Source organism: Tyto alba, unplaced genomic scaffold, assembly GCF_018691265.1.
Source record: "Tyto alba isolate M040663 unplaced genomic scaffold, T.alba_DEE_v4.0 Super-Scaffold_1, whole genome shotgun sequence".
NCBI classification, from domain to species: domain Eukaryota; kingdom Metazoa; phylum Chordata; class Aves; order Strigiformes; family Tytonidae; genus Tyto; species Tyto alba.
This window is the reverse complement of record NW_024881261.1, coordinates 20,212,421-20,228,774: the sequence shown is the minus strand read 5'-3', so window position 1 is coordinate 20,228,774 and position 16,354 is coordinate 20,212,421.

Below are 16,354 nucleotides of genomic sequence, written 5' to 3'. Positions count from 1 at the left end.
CCCACTGCAAACACTGCTAGGGAGTACTGCTATCCCGCCACTGCTGCACCTGGCACCTGGGGACATCCACATAGGTGAACAATCTGTGTGCCTTTGCTGTTGCTGCAGGCACAGAGAAAACTAGTCCAAAGATCTAATCAAAGAGACTGTATGGATGCAGAATGAGGTCAGAGTTAAATCTGGGTAGCAGTCTCCTCCTCAGCATCCACAGACATGCACAGGTGTTGTAACTGAAGGGAAAACCTGGTGGGATCTAGGAAATGCCTGGACAGACCTTCAGAGCTAACTTGAAGTTGCAGCACACAGATACATGGGCTCTCCCTACGCCTTTGGATAACTGAGTGGAGCCGGCTTCAAAGAGGGCTCGCACCCTCCTCCTTACAGCAGGAGGATGCCTCGGCTGTCCTTCCCCTCTGCCGCAGCCGCCTCTGCGTGGGAGACCGTGTCCCGAGGAGAAGGGAGTCGGAGTACCCGGGACACCGCACCCGGCAGCATCCCTCACCTCCTCCCCGACGCCCCGGGCAGCGGCGCGGAGCTGCCCCCCGCGGCGGGGCCGGCCCGGGAGGGGGTAGCCCTGCGGGGCTGGGGCGGGGGGGGGTGGAGGGAGAGGGGTCTGGGGTCCTGGGGTGCAGCCGCCGCCAGCACTCGGGTGCTGGGCAAAGTCCTCGGGGAGCTTCGCATCGGAGGAAAAGTGACGGGGGCGCTGGACCGCCCCGCTTCGACGGCTGCCGGATGAACCGCTGGTGGTTTGTGTCCCGTTTCCTTCCTCCCCCCGCATGCACACACCTGCACACACCCACACCTACACACACCCACACCTACACACACCCGAAGCCATGCTCTCTACAGAAACCAGTGAAACCAAAGCAAGCGTCGGGGTTACTTTGCCAGGCAATTTTACCGGACCAGCCCAGAATTTCCCCGGGTGGGTACCCTCCAGCGGGCGAGTTTTGTTCGGGGTCAGGGCAAACCCAAGCCTGCAAAGCCCGAGAGCACTGAACAGGGCTGTGGGGCGAGCGAGGGACGAGGGATCTGCCCGACACGGAGCCCTATACCGTGGGGCTGCCTTCACGACCTCACTGGTGTGTCCCCGCTACTGGGATGAAGAAGAGATCGTACAATAACCGAGCTTGTCTGAACACCGATCGATTTCTTTTTTTTTTTTTTTTTTTTTTCCCCCGTCAAGAACAAATTGCTGGCTACGGTACAACGATTCTGAGTTTAAGATTTAAATAGCAACAAAACAACAAAACAAGGAAAAAAAACCCTCAACGGGGGTCTTATGATTTTGCACTCCTTCCCCCTCCCCCCAGTCTAGAATATAAACTCGGGGAAATCACAACTAATTGTACGTTTAAAAGGGAAGCCAAATGACTCGGCAAGTGTTTAATTTCCTTAAAAGTTCGTTTCCACTTAACGTTAACTCCCACATAATTGACTAGTGTTTATCTGAATGTTCAAAAAATCTAGTCTGCACCCCTCGATGAGCTGGGTGGCTGAATCCCACCCCCGCTCTGTCCCAACAAGCTGCAGCCAGAACTCCTTAAAAGCCAGTAAATTTAATCTTTTATCTGAATCCTAACAAAGAAAGGGTGAATTCAGAAATCTTAAATAGACCTACTGTTGATTTCAACACAGCTTGAGAGAGCCTTTTAAAATAATGCAATATTCCAGATTTTGAGTGTGTTTGTATCAAATTACATTTCCTCTTAAACAAGGAGATGGCAACATTTCTGTTGCTTAGAATTTTAGACTGGCATAACCCAGCAATGAAATCATTACTATCTGGAGTTGTTTTAAATCCCCCCAGATTATGTCTAAAGTAAGCCATTTCTGGCCAGTACAACAAAACTCATTATTATTAAGAAACTTTTTCGTGAGTTAAGAAATAAACTAAATGTTCTCAGATTGGGAAAATTATACCCTGTTTTCATCTTGTTCTCACTAATACTATTTGACTGTGATATTTCTTAATATTTCCTGGACTTATTATCTGTAACTAAATGCATCATTTTTTGGACTGTCATAGTGTTCACACAGAATCTATGTTTGAGTTAAGATTCATAGTGCATCTCAGCAATTTGAAGTAAAATACATTACAAACCAAGCATGTGAATTCCAGGAAATTCAGGGATCTAGAGTTAAGGATAATTACATTTAGAAATCTATATGTATTAGTCTGTGAGACTGCACAACTGAGATACTAAATCGACCTTATCTCTGCCTTCTTGTAACATCATCCACTAACCCACAATATAATGACCACAGCACTTTAATATCTCTGGTTTTAGATGCAGCTTTTTTTTTTCTCTTTTTTTTTTTTTTTTCAATATATGTTTTTAAAAGCATGCTTAAGCTCCTTATTTCCACATAGTGTGATGGGATGGGAAGGAAATGAAAGGAGCTAAAGTGTTAAAATCAACATTAACTATTACATGGTATTCTTAGGGTGCAGAGTTATGACTGCTTGGAGATTCTTTTGTAACTTAACTCTGAAATGATTTGATTTATCATACTTCAAAAAAAAAAATAATCAAGGCATCCATTTAAAGTTCTTTTTTCTTCAGTTACTGACTACATACCCTTAGGTTTACCTCTCCGTCTTACTGTTATTCTCGTTTTGGTTAAGAATTCCTTTTCTTAATAATTGTCTTATTCTTGTGATGTTCCTACTTTTCTTTTTTTTTTTTTTTTTTTTTTTTTTTTCTCCAGGACTATTAATAAGGTGAAAGTTTGAAGGCTTTGCAGTCTTGCTGCACATCAAAGCAACAGCTAGGACAACCCTAGAGCAGTCTGAAGATCTTTCTTGACTCCTGTCTTTGACCTTCTTCTTTCAAGTGCTAAGACTATTTTCCCTCCTTATTTCCATGTCAGGGTTCCAAGCTCATCCTTTACAGGTGTAGCAGACAGGACTTTTAGTTTTAAGTATTTGCAACAAAGCAGTATAAATTAAGGTAAGTGACTTGCTGGATTTGTCTGATCTGCAGAAGGGAAAAAACAATCTCCCCAGTTAACCAGGTTACAGACAAAATTGCGAGAATCTGTTCCCATTGCAGTAAAATAGACTCAAACATTCATGTACTCAGAGATATCCATAATGTGTGCTGGCCCCAAAAGATTCCTTGGAGGGCAGAGGGAGAGATCAAATAAAGGTCAAGTGAATAACTGTTTATAGATGGTTAACTAGAGTGACAGAGAACTGTGGTAGCTGCTTTTCTAACAGTGTTTAAAGGTTTGAGCTTGCTTCCCTGGGAGTTCTGCATGTGATTTCAATGGATGTGAAATTGGCCCTTAAGGGAAGAATTCATCTCTCCTCTTATCCCAGCAGAGCACATCCCAAGTTGGTCTAACCTTTCATGAAGAAATTCAAAACGTGATAAATTGTGCTTGGGTTTAAGTTTTGTTATGAACATAGCTCTTGGCCTCACTGTGAGGAGTTTCCTGCAAGCTTGGGGTAAAGCAGAGCCAAGTTTGGCGTGTTCTGCCTCTCTCCCTGAGCACCAAGCTGACACCGTGGAGGGGATTTTATTCCAGGAGTGTTTGAAACTGTGTGGCTTTGCTTGGGTTTCGCTTGGAGTGTTCAGGTTCGTTGAGCTTGCAGGCCACTTTGAGCAACCTAGACCTCAACAGTAAAGGTTCACTATTCCCAGCAAGAGGAGGCATCTGGGAGGCTTAGCCAGGGCCAAATTCAGCTCTGCCTTTGTACTCTCTCCATGGGAAACCATTGTGTAGAAAACCAGAGCACCAGAACTGAACAGAATTGGAAAGATCTAGTCTGATGGCCAGGTCAAAATGTCCAGAGGTCCATACAGCACCCGTGTAATTTCTTTCAGGCTTTCATTTGACTAATAAAATATGAGTTGCATGTCTCACATAGGATTTTTTATTATTATTATTTGGTTTTAATTTAAGATAGGCATGAATGTGACACCATAACCCAAATATCTATACACTCTGGGGATTTTAAGGCTCTGAAACAAACTTTCCAGCTGCCTTCTCCCTCAGCAAATTCTAGGGGCCTCATGGTTTTGTCTGTACTAGCAACTTGTGTGGTGCAGTAAGAACAGATCTATAAAGCAAGGCAGTCACTCCATCCCATTTCAGGGCTTTTCTTTAGTCTAGCTGTAGTCTTGTCCTGAGGACTGAATTCCTATTTAGCAACTGGAGTGCATGCCCTTCTGGAGTTCATTTTATGATTTTGTTTTAACCCAAAGCAATCTAACTCACACATTCAGAGACAGCTCTGCATTGCAAAGTAAATAGGGAGAGGGCTTCAAGAAGCCCACTCCAAAAGCACGTCCCTGATCCCAATTAAAACCCTAACGCAGGTGCAACCTTGGAGACACAGGAGCCAGTTGCGCAGCCCCCCCGCAGCCCGCGTACCCGCCCGCAGCTCCCCGGCCCCACGGCCCGGCGGGCGCAGCCGCCGCTTTCGGGGTATTGGGGTGCCCTCTAGTGACCGGAGGCTGGGCACTGGCTGAAAATCAAATACCATGAACAGCTGTTCCTCAAACTTTCTTTGTATTTCGCTTTTCGTTTTGAAAAGTCGTCTTTTTCCCCTCCACCCCCCATTTCTGTGAATATTCAGGAAGTTTCTTAAAATTGGATATTCTTTTTTTGATGTGTTTTTATAATTTAAGAATCCATTATTCTAGTGTTGTTTTGAAAAAGTCCTATTGTCAATCAAAACCACAAATACAGTCATTTCAGGAAAGAGTAACTGGAGTTACATCACATAAAATCCCAGAGTAATAGGTAAAATAAAAATGAACAAGAAAAAAAAAAAAAAAAAAAAAAGAATCAGGTGGGAGGAAAAGGACAGCATGCTGTGTGTCCAGGGCCAGACGTTAGTGCCTGGGCAGCATGTACACTGAACACATAGAGAGCTGACAAGGCAGATAATTTAAATTAAATCTAGTTTGTATTTAGAGATTTGTTCGCTGGGCTACAGGCTGTATTAATCTCACATTGAAGTGAGATCCAGCAAACAGCTTGTTTATGATGATGGAAGTATTTCATTTGCTAGAACCTTTCTGACATTTGTCATCTAAAGTTACCAGATGGTAAAAATGTTTAGTTTGCAATAAACAATCATTAACATCACTTAACATACATGTCACTCACATAGCAAGGACATGTGTCTTATGGGACCAGACCTAACTGGGACGTGGGAGATTGGGACATGCCAAATCCAACCATTTGCTTATTTGCTGGACTTGTGTTTTACTCAGAGCCTTACTGGATCTTATAACCAATAGCTCATTGTGTAAACTGAGGTTTTCAAAGCCAGCTCCTAAAACTTTGCTTACTTGGAGGAAAATACTCGGCCAGAAATGAGTCCCTGAAGTACAGAGTCATGCACTCCCCCAGTATGTTAGCAGAAATACCAGCTACTCATTTCTCCTCTTTTGAGTAGGTCTGGTCTTGTGGCTGTAGCTACTCTTCCTAATTTCTGCTTCAGAATTTGGGCCTAAATATATGTTTCAGGAGATTATCACCATACGTACTGAAACACAGAAAGAATGAGACCAGTTGGTACTCCCAGAGTATCTTTTAACCTAATGGATCCCTAGCTGCTTATAAAATTTCAACTGTCCACAAAGAGCATCAAAGAGTCATTCAGTTACAAGATCTGGAGAAGTGCAGTAAAGCCATCTAGCCCTTTTTTTCTCACAGTGCAGGGTTGTTTCTGACTGAAGATTTATTGCCACTGCGTTCAATCTGTGCTTAAAAAGTTTTTAGGGATACAGCTTCTATTTCTTCCCTCAGGAGGCCTTTCTATAGCCCAACATGTCTTACCATTAGAAATCTTTTTTTTTCATGTCTCTATTTTTAACTCCTCCCTTCTGGAGTGTAAAAATTCTACTTATACTCATTTACTACTTTAAAATGTTCCTCTCTGGAGATGGTTTCTATTTCCTCTTTTACTTACACAACCAAATAATAAATACCCTTGTTATTTCATTGTCCTATATCATGAGTTACAGAAATGTTGCTCTTGTATCTCAGTTCACAAAGAGGCACTGACATTTGCTGATGTGCAGGTGGTTTTAGATTTTTAAGCATTTACGGCTTTGTTAGCTCACCAAAGGCAGTTTGGCATGCTATTTTCAACCTGGTAAAGAGCATACAGGTAAGGGACTCATCCAGACTGAATTTCATGTCAAGAAGTTCAGCCGTGATTTTAATGGACCAGACTGGAATACAGTTGTGCAAATGGCAAACATTTGACAAGATCATGTGAGAAGGGCTTGTAATCTCCATTTTAGGAGTTTCTCAAAATTAATGACCTCAGAAAAATCAGTATATTTTCTCCTCATTTACAGCAATTGATCACATTTTCAGGAGAGACCTAGCTCAAAGTACTTGTATGTATGTAAAGCTTTGCACCTTCTCTCTCATGAGAAATGTGAGACTCTTGTTGTTTCATGACATATACATTAAGCTAAGCTCTAAGAACACCAGCCTCCCACAAGGGAATAAAGTAGGTGTTTAAATTTGGCATAGTCACCTCCTTCACACACTCATACAATCAACTGCCCATCATCTGTAGCACAGTCGACTTACAGGTTTTTTGTGTGTGTTAATTTAGCATGCACATGAAGCTCTGACACCATATTACAGGCTGAGGGCCCAATCCTTGGCCCCACTCCCACTCTGTAGAGCAAACACAGCACAGAGGTGTCAATATTTGTTAGAGTTTGAAGCTGGAAATTCCCCACATGAGATGAAGTGCCCAACACAAGTCCACCCGGTTCATTAGCTCTCATCATGCCCTGGTGCAGCTCCATTGGTGGTGAGTGTTTGGGAGCTGGAATGGTGTTGTACCTGAGCTTGGTGTGTTACAGAGGGGAAGGACTTCATCGACAGAGCGCAATCATCTAATGACATTTACAGATGTAAAGAATCCAGAGGAAGATGCATGAGAGCAGTACAAAGGCTGCACTATTTCAGATCGACGGTCTATGTAGCCCAGAATCCTCTCTCCAGCCACGGTCAAGAGCAGATGCTCAAGGGTAGAGGGCAAGTATGGCTGAAACTTCCTGAAGCATGCCCTCTCGGCATGTGTCCAAGAGTCTGGGCTCAGCTCCAGCAAGGATGTGGAGCAACTAACTTCCCACTGATTTCAGCAGTTCCAAGCAGGTCTCACATCATTTGATTTTAGCAGGGAATCAGAAACTTCAGGAGAAATAAAGAACTGTAGGATATAGACTCTACTTTTTAAAAATTTTGCACCAATCTCCCTGAAAAACAAAACCCAGCTTCACCCCTGATCATAAAGAGCTTTTTCCAGCTCCTGCAGTGTCTGAAAAAGTACAGATAGCATTTATGAAATAATAAATATCCGCCATGAAGATAAAGTCAAGAACACCTGGAGACAAAAGTAATATTGAGTCTTTATTTTCCAGCAGGAGCTGATGACAGTATCCCTGTGCAATAAAATACCTATCAATAACCTCATGGGAAAAGTCAAAATGGTAGAGATGACAGGACAGCATGCATCATAAAGCCAGGGAATTCAGAGCAAAGAGAGGCTTTAGGCTTGCAGGATAGGTCCATGTAAATCCAGGGGATTGTAATGGACTTTTTCCCTATGTCCAGCTGGCAGATTATAGCTAACTAGTTTTCCTTGTGAAAAATAACAAAATTAATTTCTGTAGTGTTTCCATCTAAGGATATAAATGCTGCTTCTTGCAATTCCTTTTCCCAGAACAAAACCACAGCAAACATCCCCTACTCCTGTAACAGGGAGAAGGAGGGGAAGGAATGTGCCTGGACCAAGCCACTCTGCAAGAGAGGCCAGTATCTGATGTTCTGGCTAGTAAATAACACAGAAAGATTTTCTCTGGATTTACAGCCTCATCAGTTCTGCAGGGGCTGTAGTTTTCCCTTTTACATTTCTTGGAGGTGTTGCATAGGCTCTCAAACAGGAGATCTGACATGGAAACAAAAGCCTCTCAGATCTCCCACAGAAGGTAGCTTTTTCCTCCCAAGCAAACACCCTGACCAGGTGGACTGCCTGCAGCTGGGATGCAGGAGCAAGAGCAAGTTGTTTAAAGGTCGTAAAAACCCTTGGGCCTAGCTTTTATTTGTGGAAGAAAAAACCAGGTAGCAGATGCTTCTTTGCACTCCTCCTAACATGTGCCAGTGAGAACGAAGCTGCCTGAGAGCTGTCTGCAATTCAGGTGGAGAAGAAATCAGCTGTGTTAGCTGTATAAAATATATCTTTATGCAGACATTGCTATGGAATTCTTTATGGGGATGTCTTAGCACCTTGTAGATCTTAAGAAAAGGGGATCAGTTCCTTGAATGTAGACATCTATCATTGTAAGTCTGTGGGGTGCCTGCTTGGCCTCCAGCTGCCATCTCAGAAATACATGGATCTACAAGCTTCTTATCATCATCTGGCAGGCATACTGCATACCTGAGCTGTCCCAAACAGCACCAGAAGCATATATCTAGGCACCCAAATCCCACCCAAAGGATCCTATCCTGGCTTTCCATTCCTATTTTAAGGATGAAGGAATCAAGATAGAGTGTTATTCTGGACAATGGCTTCAAGAACATCCTCTTGCTCAGGGCGATGCAGTGTCTGGGAGGCCAGACCTTGCTTGCTGAAGATGCTGAGTGTTGCCAGCTTCAGCTGACCTCAGTGCCTGGTGTGAGTGTTCTGGCATTTGGAAAACAGTTGCTGAAGGAGCACTATGGCACTAAGAGCTATTTATGGAATTTGAGATTAGTCAGAATGTCTGTATTAAAGACAAGGCTAAGCCTGGGCTCTCAAGCAGTACAGTTTACTGACATAACTGCAGTGATTCTCAGCTTCAGTGGCTCCTTGTGAACACTGAGAGACTTGCAGATGTTGCCAGATATAATTAATATTCTCTGTCTTCAATTTACCTACTCTAAGTCATGGAACTGACCACAAACCCGCTATGGGACACAGGACAAACGTTCATACAGCACATGCATGCTCTTGCACACTGCACTGAATTGCCCTGGATGTGTCTGTGCTGCATTTAACCCCCATGAACACATACACATTTAGACATGCAGATCAGAAAGCACCATTTTACTGCTCTCTACCTTCAGCTCTGCCTAAGTCTAGCTTGAATTCAGTTCCATGCTTGGGGCAAGTGGGTAAGGGATGTTGCAATGATCTATGCATCTTACAGCCAGTGGTCTTGGGAAAGTATCTTGGGTGTCTATGGGGAAGCATAGAGTTTCTGGCATGTACATACACAAGGCAGCAGCAACATAAACAACAACAGCCGAAACACATGGCATAGCATCTTCTGTCTTGACTGACACAATGACAGTTGCACCAAATCATTGATTAAGAATATGACGAATGATACGGCTGATCTGTATTGCCCCTGATTTGCCACCTGGGGCCTCGGGAGGAAATTGCTGGGCAGAGATCAGCACTAAAAAGCAGCAAGCACAGTTCCAGGCATGGTGAGTTCAAGGCTATCAGATCCTTGGTGGCCTGGGACTGCTGCTTCTAGAAGGGTCAATACAGAAAGGATTAACTTGCTGGCAAAGGGCCCAGTGAGTGTGGGGCTTCCTTCCAAAACCTCCCAGCCTGAAGGGCTTTATTCAGCCCTAACTCCAGATGCTACAAAACAAGGGGAACAGGAATTTCCCAAACATTTACTCGACTAGGGCTGTGAGGCTGGAACAGAGAGGGGGAGGGTCATGCATATCAGGGAAAATCGTCCAGAGCAGCAAGGTAGGACACTGCAGTGAATCAGGGGCACAGGCAAGTGATCAAGAGCTACCTGGTACTTGTGCTGGGACCTGACTCAGAGATGTCAGCTTCCTTAGCTTCCGCTGCCCATGACCCCAGAGGTTGCTTATGGCATGCTCAGCAGCTGGCCTTTCTGTCCAGTCTCCCCAGTTTCCTACTTCTGTCACCCTCTCATCTTCCTTCCCACCCCTTTGCCTGCCTCACACATTTATACTTGGTTGATTTTTACATTTTTTTTATTTATGCTCCTTCAGCTCTCTACTTTTCCCTGTTTTTTCCCTCCTTTCTCTTGTCATTGTCCTGCTCTGTCTCTGTTTGGCCTCTAATTTTCTCATCCATAGCCTGTCCTTCACAGGGGCTCTACTCCACTGGAAGCACGTACTAGAAAAGTGGGTCCCACACAGCCCATCAGAGATATGTAAGCACTAGCATTGCCCTTGGGCATATAGAACCTTCACCTTTAGAAGATGCTGATCAATATGTCTTATGAAGTCCTTCCTGAGCAATGACCCTGCCTTCAGGAAGGAGGACTCATAAATACCTGCCATCCGTGTCCTCTGCTCTATGGGAGTGTCTCTGTCCCATCAGATAGTTCTTTCAGCATCCCCCTATAAACTTCAGACACTACTAGCTCTTCTCTCACATTTTTTTAGAAAACATTTGATTTATAAGAGCTATAAAGCTGTGGAGGTTAAAAAGTACATCAAGGTTTGTGGACTCTAAGGTCACTAAGTACAGGGAAGGATCTTCTGGGCTGAGTCCAGACCCTCTTATCATACAAATAATTCTCTTATTTTACACCTTTTTCATCCAGTCTGCTGGCAGACTTTTCCAAAGCCCATCTGCTTGAAAAGTTAAGGACTTTCTCTTAGCTGCTGCCTCAATTTATCCCTGTCTTCACCCATTTATCCCTAGCTTGGTCTTGCATGATTCAGTCTATGGTGCAGTGAATCTCTTCTCCCTCATCAACAGACAAAACATTTAGCTAGTCTTTTGGGGAGTATTTGCAGATTTAGTAAACCTTTTGGTGTTTGCATGTCCAGTACAGTTAGAACAGAAGTCACAAGCAGGACTATCAGCTATGGCCCCATCATGCAATCTTCATTGTCATCCTTCATCTATTTCCACTTGAATGGGGTTATCTAGATGGTGCCATCTAACTCTGGAAGGCTACACTTCATTTAGATGTATTGAGTAAATTCTCAGCTCCACTGATACTCCATCTTCTAACAGCAGGGGTAAAAGGGCACAGGATTGTTTATGTTGGTTTCAGGCTCAGTCATAATGTAGGGTTTTGTCTGAGTGGAAGTGCAGAATTGGAGCAGCTGGCAGAATTCAGGAAAACTAAAGGATTCCCTTCAGATCAAAGGCAGGCACTTTCTTCTTCATTCCCACAACCAATGTTAAGGAACTCTGTTGTGTGCTTCAACAAAAAAAATTCATGGTTTCCTCCCCCACCACTTCTCTTTTTTCATTGGATCTGATTGAAAATTTCTCATCAAAGCTTTTTCAGTGGACATTTGAGCTCTTGAAGAGAAAAAAGGTCTCAGTGCCCTTGGAAACATTCAATTTTTCACTGAGTAAACAAACCAAATTATTTTTAGATAAGAACAGCAGACTTGGGAGAAGAGCAGGAGGATATTGGGTCTCAATGGAAGGGCAGTATGTTTTGTGTCAGAACGGAATAGTTTTCAAAAAGCTGTGCAAGCTCATCAAATGTTCTTTAACTTCAACTTTTGAAAATCTCTAATGTCAACCCCCAAAACTGTTGAAAAATAACAACTGGTGTCTGCTTGCCAGTCTGTTGTCTCTATTGCTCTTAGTCATAAGACAGGCTTCTGAGTGGGTGCTTGTGTCTGTGTCTGAAGTTGAGATACATGCTTTTACCTGTGTTCCAGAGTTAAAATTTTGTTTCAAGGAATCCCAGTTTGATCTCACTTCTTGACATTTTATGGAGTTTTGGGAAACTGTTAGATGGTCATTTAGTCATTACCTATCAGAGCGGGCACATGCAGGAGAAAGCTCCCTTCTCTTCAAAAAGATCCCAATCCAGGGAGAAACCCTCCTCTTCTCATGAATGTCTGACAGCAGAATATTGCACCCAGAAGCTGAAAGCCTGTGTGGTGCATAAGTCTGCTTCTTCAAGCACATGGGAATTATCTGGTGTCTGGATAATCTGTTTTCAGAAAGAAGGGGTCTTGAGCCCATATAAACAGAGACAGAAGTGGTGTCAGAGCAGAATCAAGAGTGATCTGCAGCTGAGCAGATCTGGCAGCAAGAAGACTCTTGAACCTGCCTAAGCAATCCTGGCATCCAGCGTATGACAGTACTCATGGTTGGACTCCCAGATACTGGAGATACAGATACATTCATGCTGCAGTCTGGAGGAGGACAATTAAATCCAAAGTTGGGTATTTTTATAAAAGCCACCCAGAGAATATGAGGGCCACCAAATCCCACTGACTTTAAGAACTGTAGTTCAGCTTCCCACTCTGGATTCAGTTTGGTACAGTTTGTGAAGAGAGAAATAGCCAGGAGAACAAATCCAGGTGAGGCCTGTATGGAAACATAATGCAGGCCTGGTGCCAGGGCTTTGAGGCAGACAGCACATTTGGAGGAGTTTCATTCTGGTGTCAGACTGCTCTTCTTTGCAAGAACCGGTGATGAATTTTTCACTGTTGAGTTATGCTGTCCTATGTGACTGTAGCTCTGTTTATTTTGAAATCTTGCTGTGGTAGAGGGAATTTACGAGCCAGCAATATTTCTACTTTATGGCACTTCCTTCATCCACATTCCTTCGTCTGGTCATTTACACGGGCCGGGCCCACGAGGAGAGGTCAGGGGGGCACCCAAGTGCTATCTAGAGGCTCAGAATGGAAACATGTTTTCTCACGCAAAAATAAATAAGGGAGAAATGTTTTCATTGCAGAAGAGGAACAAAGGCTGGGATCACGGCAGAAACCGACCAGGGAATAGCAGACTGCCCAGCCAAGGCAATTAACAGCATTTAACAACAGGCACACACTGTACATAATGTGTCTATTCTAGTGACACCCTCTTTGGCTTTGGCACATTTAAGTTTGGTTGCTTTAAATAGTCAGCAGCTGAATTGCAAAATACAGATGCAGTTGTATCTGAATCTGAATGAACAACTGAGGAACTATCTGAGGTATAGGCACATGTCTCCCCTGAGCTGCATCTGAACATAAAATGGCTACTCCCCTTGGATCACAGCTGAGGATTTTACATTTGAAGAGGTAATAGACAAAAAATAACTTCTCTATACTGATTCCCTATCCCTGCCCTTCTTGGGAATTGAATGAACATCCCATCTGGGAATACCGTTCATCCAGAGCTGCCTGCAATCTGTATCTCATCTAATTTCCTAATTTAAAAGTCTGCAGCAAAATGAGGAGATCTGTGAATTTTAAGTATATAAATCCCCAGACAATCCCACCAAAAGATCAACAACCCAAACCTGAGAGGTCTGCAGAATTAGCACAGTCTTACTAACATACCAAGAGCACCCAAAAGAGTAATGTGACTAGCATCATAGCTGTGGTAGTTCTTCTGACTAGGCTCCAGTTTCCAGCTGGGCCAGCAAGGTGCCACACAGTGGTGTAAGCCTACGGGAAGCTCTGTCACCATGCCCCTTACCCAGCAGAAAGGACTGAGTTCAGTCAATGTTATTTGGCTGTGTATGCCTGCACTGCATATCTGACCTTCAACGCAGAGGACCTCCCTTCTCCATGTGCATGCAGCACACCACCTGCAGTGGAGAGTCTCAGCCACTTCAGCACTTCCCACATATTTGTTACAAATCCTGTCGGTCCTGCTTCTGCCTTCCCACCCCAAGATGGCCGTATTTCTGCTTTAGATTAAACAAGTAATTCCCACACAGGCTGTTTGTTAAATGTCCTTCAATGACAGACAGTACCTTAGAAAGGCACAAAGAATTGATTTATCTGAGCTTACTAGCTGCAGCACGTGGTTTAAATCAGATCCTGGTCCATGACAGTGATATAAGGGAAAACCCCACTTAATGGTAGTGAAGGGAGCACATCTCCCTTCCTTAATCACACACAGATTTCCAGTTGGGTAGAGGCTGGGCTGCCTATTTGTCCTTCATTATATAAAACATAAACACACACTTGGATACGCAGAGCTTGTCCACTCTAATCATCTATCAAGAATTCCAGATTCCTCCTCTGCAACCCAAAGACATTAATTATCACATCTTTTCCTAAAAATTTATACAAAATAACTTATGTTCTCATCCTATTCTCATTTTTTTCCCAACTGAGCTGAAAAGATCAGGTTCCCAAGGAAGTTGGGTTTGAGGCTTTGTGTAGACGCAGAGCTTCTAATATTCAGCAGGCTTGATTCTGTGACATCCGCTTTCACTCCACTGCTAAAACAGCCCATGCGAATGCTCTTCATGAGCTTCAGTGCAAAGCCAACCAGATTAGCTTATTCCATCTCTGAGCAACAACTTGTTATTGCACTGAAAGGCACGAAGAGTGACCATCTAAATCTGTTTCACAGCCGGACAGTTGTGAGATAATGTCTTCTCACTGAAAGAAGTTAAATGACAAATTGTCGGACAACAGTGTTACCTTAAATTGCCGTTCCATTTTAACAGCTTTGTCAAAATCTAAATCAGATGGAACATTTCTAAAGGTACAAAGCAGAATTAAATACCTGTTTCTCAGTAGCTATCAAGAGGAGTTGGACACCTCACAGATATTTGTGGCTTTGAAGAGAGAATCAAATACTGGACATTTGGGTCTTGCCTGAAATATCCTTGCAAAATTTTTTTTTGGCAAAGCCAATTCTACCAGAAAGATTCAGAGAAATCTTTTAAAATTCCATTTACCATTGGATGTAACTGAGACATGACATTTGTAATGTCATCAGAGCAGGACTGTGGACGTGAACAAGAACGCTGGCAGAGGCTTCCATGGGACCAGAATTTGGTCTAGTTTTCACATTTCCTAGGCATTCTTTGCTAAATGTTATTTTATATAAAGAAGCATTTGTTTGGCCTCCAGATGTTCAAGTAACCTCCTGTCATATTTTGTCTGCATCCCAACTCTCTCATCTGTGATTTGAAGTGTTACAAGGAAAAAGTGGAAGGATTTATTTTGACATTACTTCCATCTGTTTTACACTCCACTGACTCCCCTCTTGATTTGTACCAGTGTTTGAGAACAGGGTTAAAGCGTAGCAGGTACAATCCTGCACTGCTCATAGTGTAAATCCAGAAGACAGGACCTTAGGCAATTATTTGCAGAGTTATTTGAGATAAACAGTTGTGATTCAGGAAACCCTGTGTGGGCACTTGTTCAGAGAGAACATCTGCTATGAAACACTTCAATTGTTACCAGTGCTTAACAGATGGGCACTTCTGAGGCTAATGATTGTGAAATCTGAACTTTACAATGTTTCTGAGCAACCCACAGCAAAGTTACTACTGCACCTACATCTCTTTATTTACTCATGGTGCTCTGAAGGCAGCCGTGACCTGGAAGGAAGCTCTGAGGCTTTTGCATCGGTGCCAGCTTTGGTTATAGGGTAGGAAACTTATGAACACTTCCCTTAACGACTGTGACTACAATCAAACTTATAAGCAATCTGATCTGGACCAGCATGGCCCCTGGTCGTTGATGGCAAATACTCCTTATGAGTTTCAAAATATCTGTGTATGTTTGGGGGTGGGGATCTTCCCTTCCAGTTCCTAAGAAATACTCCTCTACTCCAGTGCTTGCCTGCACCATATTTCTCCATGGCTTATGCAGAGATGGGATGTCTGAGGGCAGAGAACCATTCTCACTAGTTTGAAACCAGCCAAAAAATTAGTGTCAGGGAGGTATGTGGGGGCACCTAAGATGAATTTAGGGTTTGCATTAATTTCCATAGTTCAGGTGTTTGTCTAATGCTGCTTAGCGAGTGAAGATGCTTCTGGAGGCAGCTGAAGACTCCTGGTTCCAGTATTTAATTCTGTAAGTACTTCAAGTTGCAGAATCCCAGCTGGAGGCAGCAGGATCACCAGCATAGGAAACAGGGAGACTTGGATTCCAAATGGGTAAAAGGTATCCAAGAGCTATACAGAGAAAAGCAAAACAAAACAAAACAAAAAAACCACTATCCAAGAAATTCAGAATGACAAAAACCTTCTGCTTCCATCCTCATTCTGGCTCAGCAGAAATGGGCAGCAGATCCAAGTCAGTGGGGGGGGTGGTTTTTTATCCATTTATACTGCAAGAAAAAAATTCTCAGAGCACTTTGTCGGAAAGAAATCATTAGCACAGGAAACAAGAATTAACAGAGACTGCAATAATCTTTGCTACAAATGAGATGGACCCAGTTTGCCTCCCAGCTGCATCATTGAAAATCCACCAAGGGAAGGTTTTTGGACCAAAAGATTCTCCAGGGCCTGGTGCACAAACCATGTCACAAAGATTACAGGAAGTTGTCTGCAATGTAGCGTTAACATTTTTTACAGGAGATCTGAAAATTTCCATGCCTGGTCCAGAACAGAATCCCCTGATGCTCGGCTATCCAGTTCCTCCCCAGGCCTGGCTGCTGGACCAATCCTAACAC